Consider the following 24,543-nt stretch of genomic DNA (forward strand, 5'->3'; position numbering starts at 1 on the left):
ATGAGAAAGAGACTTTGGGAGTATCAAGGCATGGACGGAGATGAAGGAGGAAAGTTGGCAAAGGCTTACCTATTGCTAGACATGTGCGATCTGGGAAACATGATTGATGGGATCAAGAGAGCTAAGCATGGAGAAGGTCTTTCAGGAACCAAGTAGATTAGGAGATGATGTTCTTTACTGCTTTTTAGTCTAGATTAGATTTCGATGTAATAAGGCTTAATGCCATTAGTGATTTTATTATTTATCAATTTAGTAAAAGATTGTTTTGTCTTATTTTTACACTAATGAAATGAAGCAAATGTTGGCATCAATTTTCTCCAAGTCTATGTGTCGCTTAGGCATACCTCAGGCACAATGAGGTCCCCAAATTAGGACGTGAATTATTGCATGTCTTTTGTGAAACATGTTTAAATATTGCAAAAACTCTTTTACTTCACCTTACGGTCTTGGTTACCTTTTTATTTTTATTTCTTTATTTATCCCCACTCCCAAAGTTGGTTCTTGCATATTGGCATCATCAACATACCACACCAGATCCAGAGGTGCTCCACCTAATGACCTAAAAAGTAAAGGCGGGGGCAAAGGGAAGATGGATGATTTAAGTGGTATCCGAAAAGATAATGCTACTATGGCGGAAAATGTTGAATCTTTAGACGGTAGAAGCACCCTGAGGTAGAATGAGTTGGTCTTACGTTTGGAGCAGAAAATCCAGGAGCTACAGGACGAGCTTGAGCATGTCCGAAATCTGGCAAACCTTTCCCTTACTCTCAATGTTCCCGACATCAACCAACAAAACCCAACTACCCAAAACTAAACACCACCACAAAACACACAAAACCAGAATCTACCACCCCATAACTCTGAATCCTCCCGCACCACACCAGTATCATAATCCCGCACCTCCCCAGAACCTTAACCCACCACCAGTGCAAACCCCTCAACAATATCACCATCATCCAACTCAATACCCGCAAACCATTACTTATCACACTCCCCAAAATGTACCACAACCTACTCCCAATCCCCAAAACGCAACCAACGATCACCCATATACCCAAGTTCCAGGAACTCATCAAAGCAATCCGATATATGTGGAAACCTTACCCTATACCCCACAACAAACCTTATACATACCTGATCCAACTGAGAAGGACTTGCTCATTCAAAACATGGCAGAGGAACTCAAGAAACTTAAAGGGAGAGTCCAGAGTGTTGAAAGTGGGAAAGGCATTCAAGGTCTAAACTATGAAGATTTGTGTATTCAGCTAGATGTGGAATTGCCGAAGGGTTACAAACCTCCCAAGTTCGAAATGTTCGGTGGCACTAGTGATCCGAAAGTGCATATGAGAACCTACTGTGACAATCTTGTTTGAGTAGGTAAGAATGAATAAATCCGCATGAACTGTTCATGCGGATTCTTACAGAAGATGCCTTGTCTTGGTATATCATTCAAAACCCGAAGAAATGGGCAAACTGGGTAAGTATGGCATCAGATTTCATGGACAGGTTCAGGTTCAACATGGAGAACGTGCCAGATATTTTCTATATCCAAAACCTCAAGAAGAAGCCGACAGAAACCTTCCGAGAGTATGCCACTCATTGGAGATCAGAGGCCGCAAAGGTAAGGCCAGCACTTGAAGAAGAACAAATGAACAAGTTCTTTGTTAGAGCTCAAGATCCACAGTATTATCAAAGGTTAATGGTAATCAAGAATCACAAGTTCTCAGACATCGTCAAGTTGGGAGAGAGGATAGAAGAAGGAATCAAGAGTGGGATGGTGACTAATATCGAGGGGCTGCAAGCCACTAATAAAGCCTTGCAATCAGGAAGTATCTCAAAGAAGAAAGAAGTGGGTGTTGTGATGGTAGCCCAGGGCCCTAAGTCTCCCCTCACATTCCAAACACCTCCACCCATATATCAACCCTCACCCCCAAAATAACAATACCCTGCCATCACCTACCATACCTAAAACACAAAACCTGCATACTACTATTCACCTCCACCCGCCCGCCAAAATTACCCAAATCTACGTCCAAATTTTGACCGCAGAACTCCTAGACAATACACCCCAATTACTGAACCCATAGCCCAATTGTATGAGAGACTGAAGGCTGATGGTTATGTCACCCATATTTCTTATGTTGTTGTTGAGAATCCTTCTTAGTGGATCAATCCCACAAAACATGTGCCTATCATTCAGGCATGAAGGGTCATACCATTAAAGAGTGTCGTACGTTGAAAGACAAGATTCAGACACTAAGGTTATACAAGCAAAGGAAGTTGCACCAAATATCCGCAATAACCCTCTCTCGGATCAAATGGGTGAGGGGGTGAACGTTATAGAAACTGATGAGGAATTGGATCAGGAAGGGTCCATCAGAATCATTCGAGAGGTAGACACTCCTAAAACATCTCTGGTCACCCTCACGCCAGTTGTGGTACAAACCCAGGCGCCATTTGAGGTCGAAGTAGCAACACCTTTCACTATAATGGTAGATCCCACACCATCTTACGAGTCTGATGTCATCCCATGGGATTATGTTGCGGAAGTAAGAAGAAAGGGAAAAGCCAAAATGGAAGAAACAGGTGTCACGCAAGGTATGACTAGAACTGACAGAGTTTACACACCTGAGAATCTGGGAGGAACGAGCAAAGAAGCTACACCTAAGCCGCCTGTTGTTGAGAATGGCACTGGCGATCTTTGGAGGAAGATACAAGCAAAGGAATACTATGTTGTTGACCACCTGAACAAGACTTCCGCTCAAATATCCATCTTATCACTGTTGCAAAATTCAGACACATACAAGAATGCCTTGATGAAAGTGTTAAGTGAAGCTTATGTACCCGTCGACATCACTAATGGAGAGATGGCTAACATGGTCGGACAGGTACTGTAGAGTCACAAAATTACTTTCCACGAAGATGAGTTACCTCCATAAGGGTTGAGTCACAACAAGGTGATGCACATAACAGTGCAATTTGAGGACAAGTTCATTGCCAGGGTCCTGATAGATGGAGGTTTGAGTCTGAACATATGCCCACTGACCACTCTGAAAAGATTAGGTAAAGGCTTGCACAAAATACAAATGGGAAGTATGAATGTGAAGGCATTTGACGGATCTCAGAGATCCACTATCGGGGAAATCAACCTTGATCTAGAGATGGGTCCAACTTGGTTTGATGTTGAGTTCCAAGTGCTAGATATATCATCTACTTGCAACCTATTGTTGGGACGACCATGGATACATGCAGCTGGGGCGGTGGCTTCCACTCTACACCAGGTTGTAAAGTTCGAGTAGAATGATTAGGAGGTGATCATTCATGGAGACGGAAGCAACCCTATCTACACTAGCCAGACCGTTCCAGTCATCGCAAACAAGAGGAAGTTGGGCGGAGAAACATATCACCGCATTGAGTGGGTGAACGTAATTGAAAAAGACCGATAATGGAGCAAGAAGATAGAAAGCATATTGCTATGGACGGGATATAAACCAGGCAAGGGTCTCAGCAAAAAGCTTCAAGGGATCACTAAACCCATACAACCACAGTATCATGGCACAACCTTTGGACTCGGGTATGAATATACTGTACAAGAACATCAGAATTGGATACCACCATGGTGCGCCCATTATTATCCGCTGGAACAACCCATACCACCTATGCACCAGACATTCCGTCAGGCTTACATAATGTGGGGATCCGAGGAAGATGAGATTTTGGCCTGTTTGAGGAAGCTATTTCTAGATGAAGAAGACATGGACTACAGTGCAATTGTTGAGGAGGAGGATGAGTAGAAAGACCTTACCATTCAGACAGTGGGAGAAGGAGTTGTTCTCAAGAACCGGATCGCTGCACCATCTCGGGATCGCCGAGTTCCTGGGTAGCCTGGCAAATTAGCATGACTTGTTTCCAAATTGTTTTGAGCATTTAAGACATTTTCAGTATTTTGTTTTAAAATAATTACTCGAGCCATCGAGTCATACTTGTTGACAATTTTAAATTTTATTAATACATTATCGCTTTTCGTATTTATTTTTATTTTTCTACATTCTTTTCAGCATAATTATTACATATCCTGGTGAACCTATAACTGTGACATGTAATGAGACAACGCAACATAAGGATAATGATCCGGAAGATCTAGAAGATGATGTAAAAGAATTCATCTATCACCGTCAGTGAAGGAAGAGTATATTAGGTTCCTAAAGGAATATGAGGATATTTTCACATGGTCCTACGACGATAAGACTGGGTTAAGCACATCCATAGTAGCTCACAAGCTACCTAGCAATCCCATGTGTCTACCAGTAAAGTAGAAGCTCAGAAAGTTCAAGTCAGATATGAGTCTGAAGATAAAAGAGGAGGTCACCAAACAAATCAAAGCCAAGGTTCTTTGAATGGTCGAATACCCGACCTGGTTAGCCAACATTGTGCTAGTTCCGAAGAAAGATGGGAAAGTTAGAGTGTTCGTCGATTACCGAGATCTTTACATAGCAAGTCCTAAGGATGATTTCATGTTGCCTAACATATACATACCGATAGACAATTGCATCAAGCATGAACTCCAATTCTTTGTGGATTGCTTCGCAGGATATCATCAGATTTGGATGGACGAAGAGGATGTCGAAAAAACCGCCTTTATCACACCATGGGGAATATATTGTTACAAAATGATGTCGTTTGGTTTGAAGAATGATAGGGCCACTTACATGAGGTCCATGATGACTATCTTCCACGATATGATACATAAGGAAATAGAGGTGTATGTGGATGATGTTATCATCAAATCCAAAGGGAGCTCAGATCACATAGCACACCTGAAGAAGTTTTTTGACCGACTTCGAAAATACAATTTGAAGTTGAACCCCGCAAAATATGCCTTTGGAGTCCCTACTGGAAAGTTGCTAGGTTTCATCGTCAGTCGTCGGGGTATTGAGCTAGATCCATCAAAAATCAAGGTTATCCAAGACTTGACACCCCCGAATAACAAGAAGGACGTGATGAGTTTTCTAGGATGCATCAATTATATCATTTGCTTTATAGCACAATCAACGATGATATGTGAGCCGATCTTCAAAATGTTGAGGAAAGATGCTGCAACAAGTTGGACTGAAGAATGCCAGAAAGCCTTCAACAAAATGAAGGAGTATTTATCTAAACCATCTGTGTTGGTCCCGCTAGAACTAGGAAGACCTCTGCTACTTTACCTGTCTATGTTGGATGGAGCCTTTGGTTGCGTTCTAGGATAACATGACAAAACTAGGAAGAAAGAGCAAGTGATATATTATCTGAGCAAAACGTTCACGCCTTACGAGGCCGAATACTCTTTGTTGGAACCCACCTGTTGTGCTTTGAAATGGATAGCCCAAACATTGAGACATTATTTTTGTGCATATACTACATATCTCATATCAAGGATGGATCCACTAAAATACATCTTTCAGAAACCCATGCCTACGGGTAAGTTAGCAAAGTGGCAAATGTTGCTAAGTGAGTTCGACATCATCTATGTAACTCACAAGGCAATCAAGGGGCAAGCGTTGGCTGATCACTTGGCGGAGAATCCCGTAGACAGAGAAAACAAACCATTGAAGACATATTTTCCCGACGAGGAGGTGTCATTTGTAGGTGAAGATATTGCCGAGGCATACGGCGGTTGGAGGATGTTCTTCGACGGAGCATCAAACTTCAAGGGAGTGGGCATCGGAGCTATCCTAGTATTAGAAACTGGTCAACATTACCCGGTATCCGCAAAACTCAGGTTCCCGTGCACCAATAATATGGCAGAATAAGAGGCCTGCATCTTGGGACTCAAGTTGGCCATCGCCATGAACGTTCAGGAGTTGTTGGTAATCGTAGATTCTGATCTAATAGTACACCAGGTACTAGAAGAATGGGCTACTAAGAACACCAAAATATTGCCATACTTGTATTGTGTACAAGAGTTGATCAAGAGGTTCACAATGATAGAATTCAAACATGTTCCAAGGATCCAGAATGAGTTTGCAGATGCACTAGCTACCTTGTCTTCCACGATACAACAGCCAGACAAGAATTTCATCGATCCTATCCCAATAAGAATTTGTAAGCAGCCAGCCTATTGTGCTCATGTTGAAGAAGCGTTCGATGGGAATCCATGGTTCCACGACATCAAGGAATATTTGGAAAAGGGAGAATACCCAGAGAACGCTACACACACTCAGAAGCGCACGCTTCAAAGATTGGCCAACTATTTCTTTCAAAGCGGAGGAATTCTATATAGAAGGACTCCTGATTTGGGATTGTTGCGATGTGTCGATGCCAAGGAGGCATTTAGATTGCTCGAAGAAATACATGCCGGAACTTGTGAACCTCACATGAATGGTTTCGTTTTGGCCAAGAAGATATTAAGAGTAGGGTAGTTCTGGATGACTATGGAAACAGACTGTATCAAATATGTTCAAAAGTGCCACCAATGCTAGATACATGCTGATATGATACGAGTGCCGCCCAACAAACTCAATGCAACGAGTTCACCTTGGCATTTCTCTGCTTGGGGCATGGATGTCATCAGACAAATTGAACTCGCTGCTTCAAACGGACACAGGTTCATTTTGGTGGCTATAGATTACTTCACAAAATGGGTTGAAGTCACGTCCTACAAGGTTGTAACTAAGAAGGTCATAGCAGATTTTGTCCGGAACAGCATTGTTTGCCGATTTGGAGTACCTGATTTAATCATTACTAACAATGCCTCCAATCTCAATAGTGACCTGATGAAAGCTATGTGTGAAACATTCAAGATCAAGCATCAGAATTCTACAGCATACAGGCCACAAATAAATGGAGCCATGGAGGCCGCTAACAAGAATATCAAGAAGATATTGAGGAAAATGATGGACAATTATAAACAATGACATGAGAAGCTACCATTTGCTTTGCTCGGGTATCGCACCACCGTTCGTATGTTAACTGGGGCAACCCCCTACCTATTAGTCTATGGCGCCAAATTCGTTATCCATCCCGAAGTGGAGATTCTTTCCTTAAGAATCATACAAGAGGTCGAGCTCAGCAACGCATAATGGGTACGGAGCCGGTACGAACTACTAGATCTCATTGATGGTAAACGAATGAACCAGTGTGCCATGGTCAACTCTACTAGAACAGAATGGCAAAGGACTTCAATAAAAAGGTTAGATCAAGGCAATTCAAACCAGGACAATTGGTGCTGAAATGAATCTTCCCACATTAGGATGAAGCAAAGGGGAAATTCTCACCCAACTGGCAAGGCCCTTACATGGTTCACCGAGTACTGACAGGAGGAGCACTTCTACTTGAAGATATGGATGGAGAGATATGGCCAAAACCTATCAATTTGGACGCAGTCAAGAGATATTATGTTTAAGACTATGTTTCCACATTCTATTTGATGTAACCTAAACTACTCTTGACCTGATTCCCATTTAAGAGGGGATACGTAGGCAGCCCTTTGGATTCAGTCACATAATAATAAAATCTTCATTCCCCCCTATGGTCAAAAACTGGAGCAAGATCTCGAGTTTGCCCGATCTTATCGTATTTAGGATCACCAAGGAATGTATCACCAGAAGTATGCATTTAAACTTGGGCAGAATTTTGAGGAGAATCCTCAAAAATCCGAGTTAAGGACGTTGCAATGTCTCAAAAACATGTCACAATCATCGATTCGACATAATTATTTGCTTTCATGCATTATCACATATTTTGAACAACTACATTTATATAAACTATTTATCACAAATGCATGTTTTTCAAAAATTTCATTTTTTGTAGTAGCCGGACATTACCCAGGGTGACTCAAACAGGACCTCGAAACAGGAGCAAAGGCAAAGCAAGAAATCGAGGGCACGAACCAACCTCCCCCCCTCCAAAACTCATGATTTTTCTTTGGATATAGGCTTAATGGACATAACAAGAACGTCTAAAAATATATACATACAAAAAGTTCACTATCTTTACACCGACAGAAGTCTCCAAGCACAAATGCGCAAAGCTAAGAATCACTTTTTCCCCTTATATTTAATCGTTACTTTTCCTGCATGAGACTAAGCACTATCTTCATTCCTTGCATGAGGTTAAGCACCACCTCCTTTATCGCATAAGGCTAAGAACTGCCTTTCCTGCATGATACTACGCACTGTCTTCATTCCTTGTATGAGGCTAAGCATTGTCTCTATTATGGCATAAGGCCAAGCATTGCCTTTCCTTGCATGAGACTAAGCACCGTCTCCATTCCTTGCATGATGCTAAGCATTGCCTCCATTATTGCATAAGGATAAGCATTTTCCTTCCTTGCATGAGACTAAGCACTGTCTCTATTCCTTGCATGAGACTAAGCACTGCCTCCATTATTGCATAAGGCTAAGCACTGCCTTTCTTTGCATGAGACTAAACATTGTCTCCATTCTTTGCATGAGACTAAGCACTGCCTCCATTATTGCATAAGACTAAGCATTGCCTTTCTTTGCATGAGGCCAAGCACCGTCTCCATTCTTTTCATGACGCTAAGCACTGCCTCCATATTGCGTAAGGCAAAGCACTTCCCTCATTTCATACAAGACTAAGCCTTGATCGATATCACCGCATGTTTGCATTTCATGGGCTGAAACATCGCCATATTGTCCGAAGGCGCCATAATCTGAAGTAATCATCCTCATATCCCGAAGATATCATGCCATGGCCGGAGGATCTCTCGAAATTGCATATCTTTATTCAAAGGCGTCATAGTTCAAAGGCACCGTCTCATGGCCTGTGAATCCCTTATCATACGCTTCATGGCCCAAGACATCATAGTCTAAGGACATCATCATCATCGTCCAAAGACAACTCTCATGGTCCTAATGGAATTTGCATCATGCTTAAATTTTTGCAATAACCCCTATATATTTGCATGCATCGTGTCGTGTTTTAAGTTTTGCAGGTAACTGGGGAGGTAACCGTTCTACAAACAGGAGCAACTCTCGCTCCGGTTTCTATTCAAAACGTTCACATCTTTCGATCACCTCAAACGTAACCGATGATCAGCAATTGATTACCCTTTGTTCTGTAACCATTTAAATATCTGCCTTATACATCTGTAACGTTCAAATTTGCATTCATAGATCCACCTGATATCATATGTTACTCACAATACTACCATATCTAAAAGATCCTTTTTGAAACATATGACCATCCTTATAACAACTCCATCAATTTCGTTCGACGTTAGATCCAGAACTGCACACGGCTTGATTCCCGTAACATCTAGGAATATGTACGCAACTCAAGAACCAGGTTTCAGCCTCCATATTTCAAAGCAGATCATTCCCCAATCACTTCAGACAAAATTGGTCATTATTTTCTTTACCCGACAACTCTTTCATCATTCCCGGGTAAATAGGGGCAGTTGTTGATACCCAACTTTGCCCTCATATTTTTATAAATGTCATGTATGCTTTCAAAATATCATTCCTACATCATCACCAATTTACAAGAGTCATACAAGTATTTTCTATAATATTTCATAATTTTGAAAGCTTTAAAATTGATTTTCTTGCATTTAAATTACTTGAATATGTATTAATTTCCCCTTTAAATTATTTTTGATGACATAATCATCGAAATTTATTATTCAAATCCACATATATGTTTCATAATAGTTTACTTTACTTTTATATAATTATATTTGTATTTTAAAGCTATTTTATATAATTTTGTAATAATAGCCTATATTCTATACATAATTATATTTATTATATTATTTATACTATAATAGCATTTCTCATATTTTATATGTTAAACTATTATTTTCAAGCATTGTACTGCATGAATAATATTTTTATTATTTATTAGTCATTTTTTATAATCTATTGTTTAATGAATTTCATGTATTTAACTTGTAGCCTAATTTTGAGCTAATTTCGGACAAAATCAAGGCCCAAAACAGCTGGCCCATCTCCATTAAACCCTTCAGTAGCCCAAACCAAACAACCCCTTTATATAACCCGGTCACAACCCATTAAAACAACCCGCCCCACTCTTCCTTCTACCTTAGCTGTTGATCTCTGAAATCAACGGCCCACAGACACCCTCTTATCCTTAATTAACCAAACCCAAACCCTAAATACCCATTCCCCCATCTCCGCCGCCCCTAAATCCTCTCTACACTCTCTTCTTCTCTGAAAAACCCTGGCCCGTCGCTGCTTAATTCCTCTCCGATTCCAACCTAGAAATGGATTTTGCCTATGATACACTTACCTTATTTATCTTCTCTCATCATCGGTCACCCGTTTATGGTGTTACTTAGGTACTTGCCTAAGTTTGGCAAGTATCACTTCCGAGATCGGACTGGAATGACTAGAGTCTTTGATTTTGGGCGTTATTCAGTCTATATACGCCTAACGAAGAACGATTTGCACTTTTGGATTGATTTTTAGACGATTGAACCTAACTAGGGTTTGAGACTCTCCATCTTCTTTACTGATTTTATTTTCATGTGATATTTTCTTTCCTTATTCACACTTAATTGATTGTTTTCCATGTTTGTTCTTTCAGTTGCTACTACTATATAAACCCTTCCCCAGATCCCCTAATACAGACCTTAAGCATTATATTCTTACTCTCATTAAGTCCTATACTATTGTAAAATTCGAGCTCTTGGCCGGTTGGAAGCCAAGGCTACCGGAATTCAATTAATCGACCTCTCTCAGTGTGAGCACTGCCCGGGGTTCACTTGAAGCCCTTGGGAACTCTGACGCACTGAGAATTTTGGAGGTTTCTGTTGTTCTTTCCATATTACTGATAAGCAAGTTGTTGGCTCTTAATCTCTACCTTACTAGCTCATTAATTCTGCAAACTAGTTAGTAATGAGACTCTTGCTATGTTACTCTCTTTTGCATGCATCCATGTCAATCAGTCTTTTGTGAACCAATATGATATATCCTATCTCTGTTCGTATTCATGTTTGTCTTATTATTATTCTGCACCCCTATGTTTTTCTTTTAGTGTCTGAACCTACTTGAATTCTGAGTTTCATGCCTGTTATATGTGCGCAATTGAATGATTTATGATTATTTTGTTATGGTATTATGATTACCAGCTTTTCTTCAAAAGCCTTTCCTCATGCCTTGCCTTGTATTCCTGCATTCTTAAGGATGTTATCTCCCATTCAGAATTTGTTTGAGTGAATTTCTTTATAGTGAATCCTTCTTGCATGTTCTACTGCTCTTCTGCTTACATGAACCTTATGTGTCCATTACTGTCTCAATGTTTTAGCCTAACATATTGCTAATTTGGTATTTGGTCAATCCTTCATTCTTCAATATTGCCCAGGTTTCTAGTTAAACCCCAATACACTTGGTTTTATCATTATGACTGGCTTAAGTTCTGAAGTTTGTCTATCCTCCGACCTTAAGATTGACATATCTTCCTACTATGATCTTTGGACCAAGAAATCTTTGTGATTAGGATTCTTATTGACTGTTATAAACCATGTCTACTTGCCTGTTTACTTGCCATTCTCTGACTATAACTTTGTTAGACCTTCATGACTTAAATTCCTAGTTTTGAGTCTTTTTTAGGTGAATTCATGCTTTACTATAATCTTGTTGTTCTGAAAACTAAGCATGTATGCTTTCCATGTTGATCTAAGTGATATGCGTCCTCAATTTTGCTAATGTTGCACATGCTACTCTTTCACTTGTTACGAATTTATATTGTCATTCTTTATGCTAAAACTACTCTATTAACGTAGTACTCTGTTGATCCTTCAGCTTTTATTATAATTCAATTTACAACAATTTTCAACTCCGCTCGAAAAGCCAATAAAGCAACCCTCGGGCCCACGTGCCCAGATTCCGAATATGTTCGAAGACAAACACTACCCACAACACTACGAACTCAAATATATAATTTATTCTCAATTTCATGCCCAAATTCGTGATCAAAATCCAAGAATACCAATTTCTAGGATCCCCTGCTGTAAAATACCTTAAGATGTTTTTGACCATGTTAATGTTTGAGACTTCTCTAGAAGTAGTCTGTTATCCTATGATGATCCATCATGTCCCCCTAAACCTGGAAAATGCAAGCATGAACTCGTCTTGTGTGTGTCCTGCCAACATGTCACATGAATATTTCTATACATCTTGGTGATAATTAGCTTTACAGTCTTAGAAATAAGCGTGTGGGCTTCCGTCCTTATTTAGTTAGTTCAACATATAGTCTGTTGCATGTAATTACGTGTGAATCCATCATTTGAGCTTGGTGTCTGTTCTATGTGATGTTGGGCTTGACTGTTGAGTTTAGACTTACTGTTGGTGTTATAAGCCGGGTTTTGAGTCTAATGGAGTTGTCGAAGGTCTAGAAAAAGCATTGGGTTATCTGTACTGGGCTTATCATTGGGCCTATAGTTGTTTTCTTTTGTGACTATTTATATTTAATTTGTATTATTTCATTCGGGCTGTAATAACTTGTAATAACGAATGATGGGTAAGTTAATAAAAGGGGCTGGGGTATTCTAATATTTGCATGAAAGGGTAGAAAACATGCCGATAGGGTCTACGTGCTTTATGTGCTATTTTTTTAAACTTGCCTTATTTCTGCACATCAATAGAAATCATGTCTATAGGAATCACGCACACACTTCACTTAACTTCTCAAAATATATCGACTCAAGTAATTGCTGCACTATTTCCATTCAACACTTAGACATCATGTCTATAGGATGAATAACACATGTTTGTTACTGCGCATCTAGATACCATGTCTATAGGTTTTTAATTAATCGAACAATTAATTATTTCTATTGCTTTTAGCGCGCTGCTCCTTTAAATATCATGACTATAGAATTCTAATCAATTAATCAATCATTTTGTTATTATCATACTTTGACGACATGCCTGTATGGATAATTATATAAAATATATCTCAACTGTTAGAAACCATGCTTATAGGACATTGACGTATGCCTAAGAAGCATGCTTATAAAATCAGCACTAGTAATCTGGTAACTCATATCGCTTCACTGCCTCATCGCATAAACAATTAGACATCATGCCTATAGGACTTGTGATGCTTTAGCCGGCCTATACGCCGCAATACTATCTGGATAATATTAATCAGAATCACATAAGATCCACGCCTATAGGATTAAATGACCTAAATACGTTTTAATTCTAAAATCGTCTACTACATAACAAGAAATTTGATCGCGTGCTTTCGTGCTTACGTGTGGAGATAAACTTGAGCCCTTAATTGTCTTTATGTGAAGTCCTATCTGTTTTGAATGTCGCCTAGTTTTATCATTTTGAGTAACCTAAGCTGAGTCGAGAACCACCTAATAGTAGGTCCAAAGCCTCCTGGACCATAGGCAAGGGACGGGTAGTGCACGCATAGGATACGGTTTAGAATTGAACTAGAGCGTCTTTAAGTAATAAGTTTAACATTGTAATTGGGTAGCAGGAGATGATAGTCTGTGCCCGCTGAATAATATGAGCAACCCCTACTCTATGGGAGTTGCGAAGTATTATTTATGTTATACGGGGTGATCCTTTAGGCTAAAAAACTTAGGTCCCCCTTTCTTTGTATACTTGTTATTCACACTTAGTCATTTAACATAGACCAAAGCAGTTGTACCCTTGTAATCTTTAAGATTTATACCGATCATTTATTCTTATGTGTTTTAATAAAGTCTTTAACTTTTATACCATTCCTCACTTGTTTGATCACCTAGCTTAATCATCTAGTCCACATAGTTTAAATTTCGGTCCGGAACCACAGTTGTGTACCTCGAAGAGTGCCTAGTCCCTTCTCTTTGGGGTAATTTGAGCCCTTACCCGATATTTGGTGATGTAGACTAGTTAAACAAAATTATTTGCAAATAGGTGCCCTAATGCACCTTAAAGTCATTAGGTAGAGACTCTTCTCTTTTAATATCTCCCTTAAAAGAGTTGTCACAAGTCGAAACCTGCTTTCGGAAGAAAGTGGGGCGCGACAGTAACAATACCAGAATCTATGTCTAACTGCAGGTAAAGCTCATGGTGCACATAGAGAAGATATGCATGAATATTAACAGGATGGCAGTTCAACATATGGAGAATATACGCATAAAATGACAAGTCAAAGTGCATAGAGAGAGACATATAGAGAATATGTGTACTGTGTATCAATTCATTAATAGAAACATCATATAGAGAAGATATGCATAAAGTGAAATGTATACAAGTACGGAGCCAGCATATAGAGGAGATATGCAATATAAGCATGTATACACCCACAGAATTTGTATATAGATAAGATATATAATGATCCAACACTGATTAGTTTTTCACAACCGCATGTACATTATCAAGGAGAAATATGAGAGGACAACTCTAAGGGGATGGATCCTTATCCATATGCTGTATGGACAACTCACATGCCGTAATCAAATAAACCTGCATGGACAATTCATGTGATGTCAAAACAATCTAGAACACAGAAAGCATATACAAAAATACATGTATACAGTCAATGAACATCAAACAAGTACTCCTGGACTAATAAAATAATCTGCTAAAGTGTATACATGTGCGAAGTGTACAATTATAGCTTACGTTAGGCGGATACACCACAAAATAGTAATTTTCACATTTGAACATGAGATTAACCCATACATAATCTCTAACATGATTCACAAAGTGACGTAGTCATACCACATGTAAATCATGATAGCAAAAATCACAAATATTCAATGCAAGGCATAATACAACCTAAAAAGTACCCCGAGCATGAATAAAACCCGATGAGCGCACATGGGCATAACGCCTCACATGTACGTCACCCTTAGCACGTAGCCAATACCCATAACTCAGGCAACTAGTGCTTCAACCAAGTTTAGGCAAGATACTTACCTCAAACTAGCCAAGTCAATACTCCAAAATGTATTCCCACACGTATCGACCTCCGAACGGCTTGAATCTAGCAAAAACTAACTCAATAACATCAAATAAAGGAAACAATCCCCAAATAATAAAGTTTCAATCTTTTTACAATTATACAAAGTCAACCAAAAAGTCAATTCGGGCCCGCGTCCCGGAACCTGACAAAAGTCACAAATCCCTATTACCCATCCCAATACGAGTCCAAATATATAATTTTCATTTTAATCATTCTCGCCAATCGGGGTTCAAATATCCATTTTTAACTCTTTAAAACCATAGTCAAAATCCCTTGATAAGTTATGTGTCTTTTATGTTGATGATTCAACAAACTTCATGAGAGAACCAGATAGAGAACCTGATACAATTGGTTCCTCGACATTCAGAGCAACGACTCAAATGTCTGGTTCAATTATCAATGAAATCAGATAAGGGAACAACAAAGGGAACATGTAGAGATCAGTTCCTTCGGTCACAGTACAAGTCAAATCTAATAGCTGTTAAAGTTGTTGTACTGTACACGCAACAATACAATAACATTATTGAATCATGCAGTGTACTAGTCACTCCCTTACATCATCTTGATGCCTTTACTTATATATTACCAACATGAGGCAAGGGATTATACACACTTGCAAAACCTAAAATTGATTTTCTCTCTCAAGTGTGCAGCCGCCTTCGTTCTCTCCAAGGCATTAAAGAACAAAGCAGTAATATAACAAAGGACCATATCCCAGCATTGATTATGTTGTATGTCATTTAGTATTGTTGTGTCTTTGTATTGTGTTATAAATTATAATTCCTACTCAGCTTATTTAGAAGCATTTCGTAGGACATCTCTTAAACCATACTCTGTGTGGTTGATTTGACTAGAGTTAGGCAAATGGTTAGCTTTGTAATAGAGTTATTACAAATAGACTTACAATATAATTATTGTGAGTATGTGAGGGATTAAGAGTTTAATTCCTAGATTACAATAGTTTGTAATCTAATGTTTGCTCGGTTAGTGAAGTTAAAATCCTACCAGTGTACGTCATGATTTTTAATCCCGTGAGCTGAGAGTTTTTCATGTAAACATTGTTGTGTTATTTACTTACTGATGTGTTCTGTGGGAACTGATAGAGAACCAGGTTCTCTATACAGTTTGGTGGACTCTTAGTTTACATCATTGGTATTAGAGTGGGTTCTTTCTATAAGGCTAACACCTAGAAAGGATCAACGTGGCTGCTCCACCAAAATTTGAAGAAGGACGATCAACCTACAGACCACTAAGATTCAATGGCTAATAGTATGGCTGGTGAAAGATGAGGATGCATGATTTTATTATGGTAGAAGATTCAGAGATCTAGGATGTTATCTGTGATGGACCCTTCGTCCCCATGAATATCATTAGCGAGGGGAACAATTACAGTTCCAAAGACAATGAAGGAATATAATGATACTGATCAGAAGGCCATCGAGAAAAACTTCAGGGCAAAGAAGATCGTTGTAGGTGGCATTGAGCTAGAGGAGTACAACCGCATCTCAACCTGTCAATCAACCAAGGAGATATGGGAGGCTCTTCAAATGGCACATGAGGGAACCACTCAAGTCAAACAGTCAAAAATTGACATGCTTACCACTGAATATGAACTCTTCAAGATGAAGAAGGATGAGTCTATTCATGACATGCATACTCGATTTACTTGCATCATCAATGAGCTTCACTCCCTAGGAAAAATTATCCTAAGGAACAAACTGGTAAGAAAAACACTCAGTGTGTTACCAGGTTCCTGGGAGAGCAAAGTTAATGCTATCACAGAAGCCAAGGATCTGCAATAGTTAACCATTGTTGAACTCGTTGGAAATTTGAAAACTTATAAGATGAAAAAGAAGAAGGATCTTGAATGAAGAGAACCCAAAAAGGAGAAGATTCTGGTTCTCAAGGCAGACAACAGTGACTCAAGTGGTTATGACACAGACATGGCCTATCTTACTCGGATATTCCAGAAAATGGTTCATAGAAATGGAGGAATCCCCAAGAAAGGTAGCTCTAGCAAAAATACCTAAGGGTATGACTGTTGTCACAAGTGTGAAAAGCCAGGACACTTTATTAAAGAGTGTCTTCTTCGCAAGAAGGAGCACAACAAATACAATGCGGAGAAGGCTGTTAAGAGGAACTCGGTCCCCGACAGGAATTTCAAGAGAAGAAATGCCGCTGATAATGTTGTGAAGCAAGCTCTGGCTACTTGGGGAAATTCCTCTAGTGAATCTGATGGTGATGATGAACAAGGAGATACCTCCATGATGGCCATTGAAAGTAAAGCTATAGAGTATGACTCCATATTTGTACTGATGGCAAAATATGATGAGGATGAAGTAGATGATGAAGATGAGGTAAACTTTCTAGAAGTTCAAAGAAGTTTGAAGTCTTACTATCAAAAGAAGCTGATATCTTTAGCTAATGTCTTAATTGATGCTTACCACAATCTCATAAATGCCAAAAATATTTTAACTGAGGAAATATGTAATGACACGGTCGGTCGTTTTGAGTGTTTTAGCCTCGATCCCCTATTTATTGCCTTCTCTATGCTACATTGTGATTATGTGACTTGACGGGTGTTTGAATTTGTTTTCGGGTGAGTTTCAGAGTGAAATGGAACATAGTCCCTAAGTTGGAGTCCTAAGTTGTTAAAGCTGACCGTAGTTTGATTTTTGTGTAGACGGCTCCGTAATGGAGTTTTGACGATTCCAATAGCTCTGTATGGTAATTTTGGACTTAAGAGCGTGTCTGGATGTTGATTTGGAGGTCTGTAGGTCATTTCGGCGAGAATTAGTGAAAGTTGGAAAGTTGAAGGTTTGGAAGATTTGGAAAGTTTGAACGGGAGTTGACTTTATTGATATCGGGATTGGATCCTGATTCCAGAAATTGGAATAGGTCTGTAATTTCATTTATGACTTGTGTGCAAAATTTGAAATCAATCGAAGTTGATTTGATAAGTTTTGGCATCAATTGTAGAAGTTGGATCTCATTAATTTTTATTAGGCTTGAATTGGAGTGCGATTCATGTTTTTGATGCTGTTTGATGTGATTTGAGGCCTCGACTAAGTTCGTATCATGTTTTAGGACTTGTTGGTATATTTGGTTGAGGTCTTAGGGGCCTCGAGTGTAATTCGGACCTTGTTTGGCGTATTCAGAACCTTGAAGGTTTTGCTGAAGCTTCTTAACTTCCTGGTATCTGGGTTCCTTCATCGTGTTTGCGAGAGACGTCTTGCATTCGCAAAGGGCATCTGGGAGGCAGGAGAGGTTTGTTCTTCGCGTTCGCGAAGGTGTAAGAAGTTGTTCGCCGCGTTCGCGTATGAGGGGTCGCGTTCGCGTAGGCTTGGGCTCAGTGTTCATCTCGTTCGCATGAGGAATCTCGCGTTCGTAAAGAGAATTTTGGAAGTTGTGTATTTTTGTGCATCACGAACGCGAGGCTCATTCCGCATTCACGATGAAGGAATCGCTGGGCAGCAGATTTAAGTTTCAAAGTAGAAGGATTATTTCATATTTCATATTTTGGACTTAGAGAGATCGGTGGGAGGTAAATTTTCAAGAGATTTTATGAGAGATTATTGGGGTAGGAATTCCTAACTCGGTTTTGATTAATTTACATGAATCTATTGATAATTGCATCATCAAATTAGGGATTTGAGTTGGAAAATTGGGGGAAAATGGTAGAAACTTCATAGGCCATGTTTTGAGGATTTGAGTGGCGTTTTGGTGTGGTTGGACTCGTTATCGAATGAGTATTCATATTTTTTATAATTTTGGTCGGGTTCCGAAATGCGGGCCCAGGTCAACCTTTTGAGTTGACTTTTTACTTTTTTGCAAAGATCGTAATTTTATTGTTAGAATTAGTTTCCTATAGTTTATATTTGTTGTATGAAGTTGTTTTGGCTAGATTCGAGTCGTTCGGTGTTGGATAATTGAGGGAAAGGCCTACTAGTGGATTGATTTAGCGTGATTTGAGGTAAGTGACTTGCCTAACCTTGTGTGGGGGAATTACCCCTTAGGATTTGTGTTGGTTGTGATAATTGTGATATGTGAAAGCCGTGTATGCAAGGTGACGAGTGTGTACATGGGCTAAATGTGGAAATTACCGGTTTTAGCTATGTAGATTCCTTTCATGCCATAATTGAGTTACCTTAACATGTTATAGTTATAATCTCTAGTCTATTTTCACATATCTACTTGTCTTAGTCTCTTACAAGCTAATTGCCTTACATATATAATTAAAGTTCTTGTTTCCTATATTCCGTATTCACTATTTGATCGTTGAACTCTTTACTTGAAGTTGTTAAATCGTGGAATATCTTATTGTTGAAATTGGTAATGAGATATAAAGGTTGTGATTCACATTGAGGCAAAGTGTTGAGTTGTGAAATACCATTATGTTGAGTTGTTCATTCCGATTGTTATTCTTGATACTCTTGTGTACATAGTGGTTGAGCCATGGGCTATTTACTGTTAAAATATTGTATTTGTTTGGTTTCTTTAGAAAGTTATGATATTGGGTACTTGAGGTGCGATTTGTGATACATTGTTATATTGATACGCATGCAGTGGTATAAGGTTTTGGGGTTGAAACGCATGCGGTGAGATAAGGTGGGCATGAAACGCGTGGCTAGTAGGGGAACTACTAGAAAATATGCGGTGTGATAAGGTGGGCTAAAACACGGGATGTTATTTCGGGAAAATGATTTTCAAAACTAAATGTAAAGGCTCATGCAGTAATATAAGAAAAATATTGTAAGTTATTCTTGTGATTTGAGACTACGAGGCATCGGTAGTTACCCTTGTTGATCTTTCTCTATCTGTTGTACTTGCCTTTGGTTGTTTGTTTCCTTAACATGTCAAATCCTTGTTTCCTTCCGTGATGTATTATTTTCCTTGATTCTTTGTAGTTAATTTTTGGTATACTTCTTACTTGTTTCATTTCATTTGTCATTATTATTATATTGTTAAATCTTTCATCTAGTTTCTTATTATTTTCAGTAAGGCCCTGACCTGACCTTATCACTACTCTACCGAGGTTAGGCTTGGCACTTACTGGGTACCGTTGTGGTGTACTCATGCTATGCTTCTGCACATCTTTTTGTGCAGATCCAGTACCTATTACCAGTCCGGGCGTCAGTAAGTATAGTCCGTGTGTGGAGACTTCAAGGTACACCTACCAGCGTCTGCAGGCCTCGGAGACCCCCTTCACCTGGATTATTTTACTTCCTTGTCCTTATGTAGACACTATTGTATAGAGATATTTAGTATCACTTCATAAAGCTTGTGACTTATATTTCACCGGGTTTTGGGAGGTGTACATGTTGAGTTGGAGATTTTATTTTATATAATTATTGAAGTTTTTGAGATTTTAAAGTATTATTCAGTTATTCTACATGTTTGTTAGGATTACCTAGTCTTAGAGACTATGTGTTGTTACGACATCCTACAGAGGGAAATTGAGATTGTGACAAGTTTGTATCAGATCTGTTCATAGGTGTTATGAGTTACGAGCAAGTTTAGTAGAGTCTTGCAGATCGAAACGAAAACGTCTGTACTTATCTTCAGGAACCTATGTAACTATTAGGAAAAGTTTCACTTCTTTCATTCCTTATCGTGCGAATTTGTTGACTTTGAAATTCTAAATCTGTCTTTCTATTCTCTCACAGATGGTGAGGACACGTACAGCTGGATCTGATAATCAGACACTCGCATCCCCTGCTAGGGCCGTGAGAGGCCGGGGACGGGGCAGAGGCCGATGATGGGCACGTGGTGCAGCCAGAGCACTGACCTGAGCTGCACAGAGGAACCACTAGTAGCTCCGGTTGGAGAGCAGGCACCTGAGACGCTTGTTACTACCCCTACACTTCAGGAGACTCTCATCCAGATTTTGAGCATGTTTGGCACTTTAGCTCAGGAAGGGTTGATTCCAAATACTCCTACCACATCTCAGGTCGGGGAAGGATCACAGACTCCTGTCGTTGGTTCCCCAGAGCAACGAGTCCAGGTTGACCAGGTCCTAGAGGTCATACCAGTGCAACAGGTTGTCCTAGTTCTACCTGAGGTTAGGGCAGTAGCTTCTGCGGGGAGCAGCTCAAGCTCGAGAGGTACAAGAAGTATCACTCTCCTACTTTTAGTGGTTCGGCTTCAGAAGATGCCCAGGAGTTTCTTGAGGAGTGCCACCATATCCTCCGTACTATGGGTATTGTGGAGTCGAGTGGGGTCGTTTTCACTACGTTCCAGCTTAAGGGAGCAGCTTATCAATAGTTGCGGGTGTATTAGTTGGGTAGCCCAACTGAGGCAGCTTCACTTACCTGGAATAATTTCTCAGAGATGTTTATGAGGGAGTTTGTTCCCTAGAGTCTTAGGGATGCATGGCGCGTAGAGTTTGAGTAGTTGCGCTAGGGTTCTATGACCATATCAGAGTATGCAATCTGGTTCAGTGATTTTTCCAGGCATGTACCAGCCTTGGTTGATACTGTCAGAGAGCGAGTTCGTCGATTTATCGAGGGGCTCAACCCTGGTATTAGATTCATCATGACTAGGGAATTAGAGATGGACATTCCATACTAGTATGTAGTGGAGATCGCTAGGAGATTAAAGGGTATATGGGCTCGGGATATAGAGGAGAGGGAGGCCAAGAGGCCTCAAGATTCTGGCACATATAGTAGTGCACGTGCCCCAGTTACAGCCCGTCATGGTAGGGGCTTTGTGAGATACCATGTTCATTCAGCACTTCTAGTGTCTAGCGGTATTCTAGCCTCTCCCAGGCCTCAAGTACCCCATTATGCACCGCCATTATCTAGTGCATCTCCTGCATGGGGTGATTTCAGCGGTCAGTCCAGCTAATCAGGCCCAAGCTAGTTCCAGCAGCCACGTCCTCTAAGGACTTGTTTTGAGTGTGGTGACAGTCGTCATATAGTGAGGGACTGCCCCAGACTCAAGAGGGGTTCACCTCCACAAACTACTCAGGCCCCTCATATTCCACAGGGCCCTTAGGCTTCTCAAGTCGTGGTTACCACACCAGTTGCCTCTCCACTTGCACAGCTAGCCAGAGGTGGAGGTCGGACAGGTAGAGGTCGACCTAGAGGGGGAGGCTAGGCCAGATATTAAGCTCTTCCTGCTAGGACGGAGGTGGTTGAATCTGTATCACAAGTGTTGTTCCGGTTTGTCATAGAGATGTATCAGCCTTATTTGATCCAGGCTCCACTTATTCCTCTGTATCATCTTATTTTGCTCTGTATTTGGGTATATCCCGTGATTCTTTGAGTTCCCTCGTCTATGTGTCCACGCCTGTGGGAGATTACATTGTTATTGACCATGTGTATCGGTCGTGTTTAGTTTTTCTTGGTGGTTTTGAGACTAGAGCCGATCTATTGTTGCTCAGTATGGTAGATTTTGATGTTATTTTGGGCATGGACTGGTTGTTGCCCTATCATTCTATCCTTGATTATCACGCCAAGACGGTGACGTTGGTTGTGCCAGGTTTGCCGCGATTAGAGTGGAGAGGTACTTTAGCTTTGTAGGGTAGTGTCTTTCCTTAAGGCACAACGGATTGTTGGAAAGGGATGTGATGCATATCTAGCATATGTGATAGATGTCAGTGTTGATACTCATACCATTGAGTCAGTTCCGGTAGTGAGGGATTATCCAGATGTATTTTCGGCAGATCTTTCAGGCATGCCGCCCGATAGGGATATCGATTTTGGTATTGATTTGTTACCGAGCACTCAACCCATTTATATTCCACCATATCGTATGGCCCCAACATAGTTGAAGAAGTTAAAGGAGCACTTGCAGGAGTTGCTTGATAAGGATTTCATTCAGCCAAGTGTATCACCTTGGGGTGCTCCGGTCTTGTTTGTAAAGAAGAAGGATAGTTTTATGCGTATGTGTATTGATTATCGCCAATTGAACAACGTTACGGTGAAGACCATGTATCCACTGCCACATATTAATCACCTATTTGATTAGCTACAGGGTGCTAGAGTGTTCTCAAAGATTGACATGCGTTTATTCTATCATCAGTTGAAGATTCGGGAGCTAGATATCCCGAAAACTATCTTCAGGACTCGGTATGATCATTACGACTTCCTTGTGATGTCATTTGGGCTGACTAATGCCCCAACAGAATTCGGGCAACAGAATTCATGCACTTTATGGACATTGTATTCCAGCCCTATCTTGACATAACATAATGACGACATTCTGGTGTACTCCTGGAGCCGGGAGGATCATGAACAGCACCTGAGGACATTGCTTCAGACCTTGAGAGAAAAAAAGTTGTATGCAAAATTTTCAAAGTGTAAATTCTGGCTTGATGCGGTGGCATTCTTGGGTCATGTAGTGTCAAATGAGGGGATCAAGGTATATCCGAAGAATATTGAAGTAGTGTAGAGTTGGCCAGACCGTCTTCAGCTACTGAGATCCGGAGTTTTCTTGGTTTGGTAGGGTATTACCCCCGATTCGTAGAGAATTTCTCAACTATTGCTGCACCTATGACCAGATTGACCTAGAACGGTGCTCCGTTAAGGTGGAACGAGGAGTGTGAGGAGAGCTTTCAAAACCTCAAGACTACTTTGACTACAACCCCATTGTTGGTATTACCTATGAGTTCGAGGTCTTATATTGTGTACTGGGATTCGTCGCGTATTGACCTCGGTGCGGTGATGATGCAGGATGGTAGGGTGATTGCCTACACATGTAGACAACTGAAGGTACATGAGAAGAACTGTCATGTCAACGACCATGAGTTAGAAGCTATTGTTCATGCCTTGAATATTTGGCTACACTATTTGTACGGTGTTCCTTGTGAGGTTTATACCGACCACCGGAGTCTACAATATTTGTTCAAACAGAAAGATCTTAACTTGCGACAGCGGTGGTGGTTAGAGTTGCTTAAGGACTATGATATCACCATTTTATATCATCCTGAGAAGGCCAATATGGTGGCCGATGCCTTGAGTCATAAGGCGGAGAGCTTGGGTAGTTTAGCATATCTACCGGCAGCAAAGAGGCCATTAGCATTGGATGTTCAGACCCTAGCCAACCAGTTTGTTAGATTGTATATTTCGTAGCGAAGTATAGTTTTGGCTTATGTGGTTTCTCGGTCTTCTCTATATGATCGTATTAGAGAGCGTCAGTATGAAGACCCCCACCTTCTTGTCCTAAAGGACACAGTTTAGCACGGCGATGCCAAGGAGGTCACTATTAGAGATGACGGTGTGTTACGGATGTAGGGCAGGCTACGTGTGCCCAACGTAGAGGGTTTGTGTGATCTGATTCTTCAGGAGGCTCACAATTCGCGGTACTTCATTCATACGGGTGCCGCCAAGATGTATCATGACTTGAGGCAACACTATTGATGGAGGAGGATAAATAAGGGCATAGTGGAATATGTATCTCGGTGCCTAAACTATCAGCAGGTAAAGTATGAGCGTCAGCGGCCAGGTGGATTGCTTTAGAGTTTAGAGATTCCGGAGTGGAAATGGGAGCGGGTTACTATAGATTTTGTTGTTGGGCACCCACGGACTCAGAAAAAGTTCGATGCAGCATGGGTGATTGTGGATAGGTTAACCAAGTCGGCTCACTTCATTCTAGTGGTGACAAGTT

This window comes from Nicotiana tabacum, chromosome 17 (assembly GCF_000715075.1).
Source record: "Nicotiana tabacum cultivar K326 chromosome 17, ASM71507v2, whole genome shotgun sequence".
In the NCBI taxonomy this organism is placed as follows: domain Eukaryota; kingdom Viridiplantae; phylum Streptophyta; class Magnoliopsida; order Solanales; family Solanaceae; genus Nicotiana; species Nicotiana tabacum.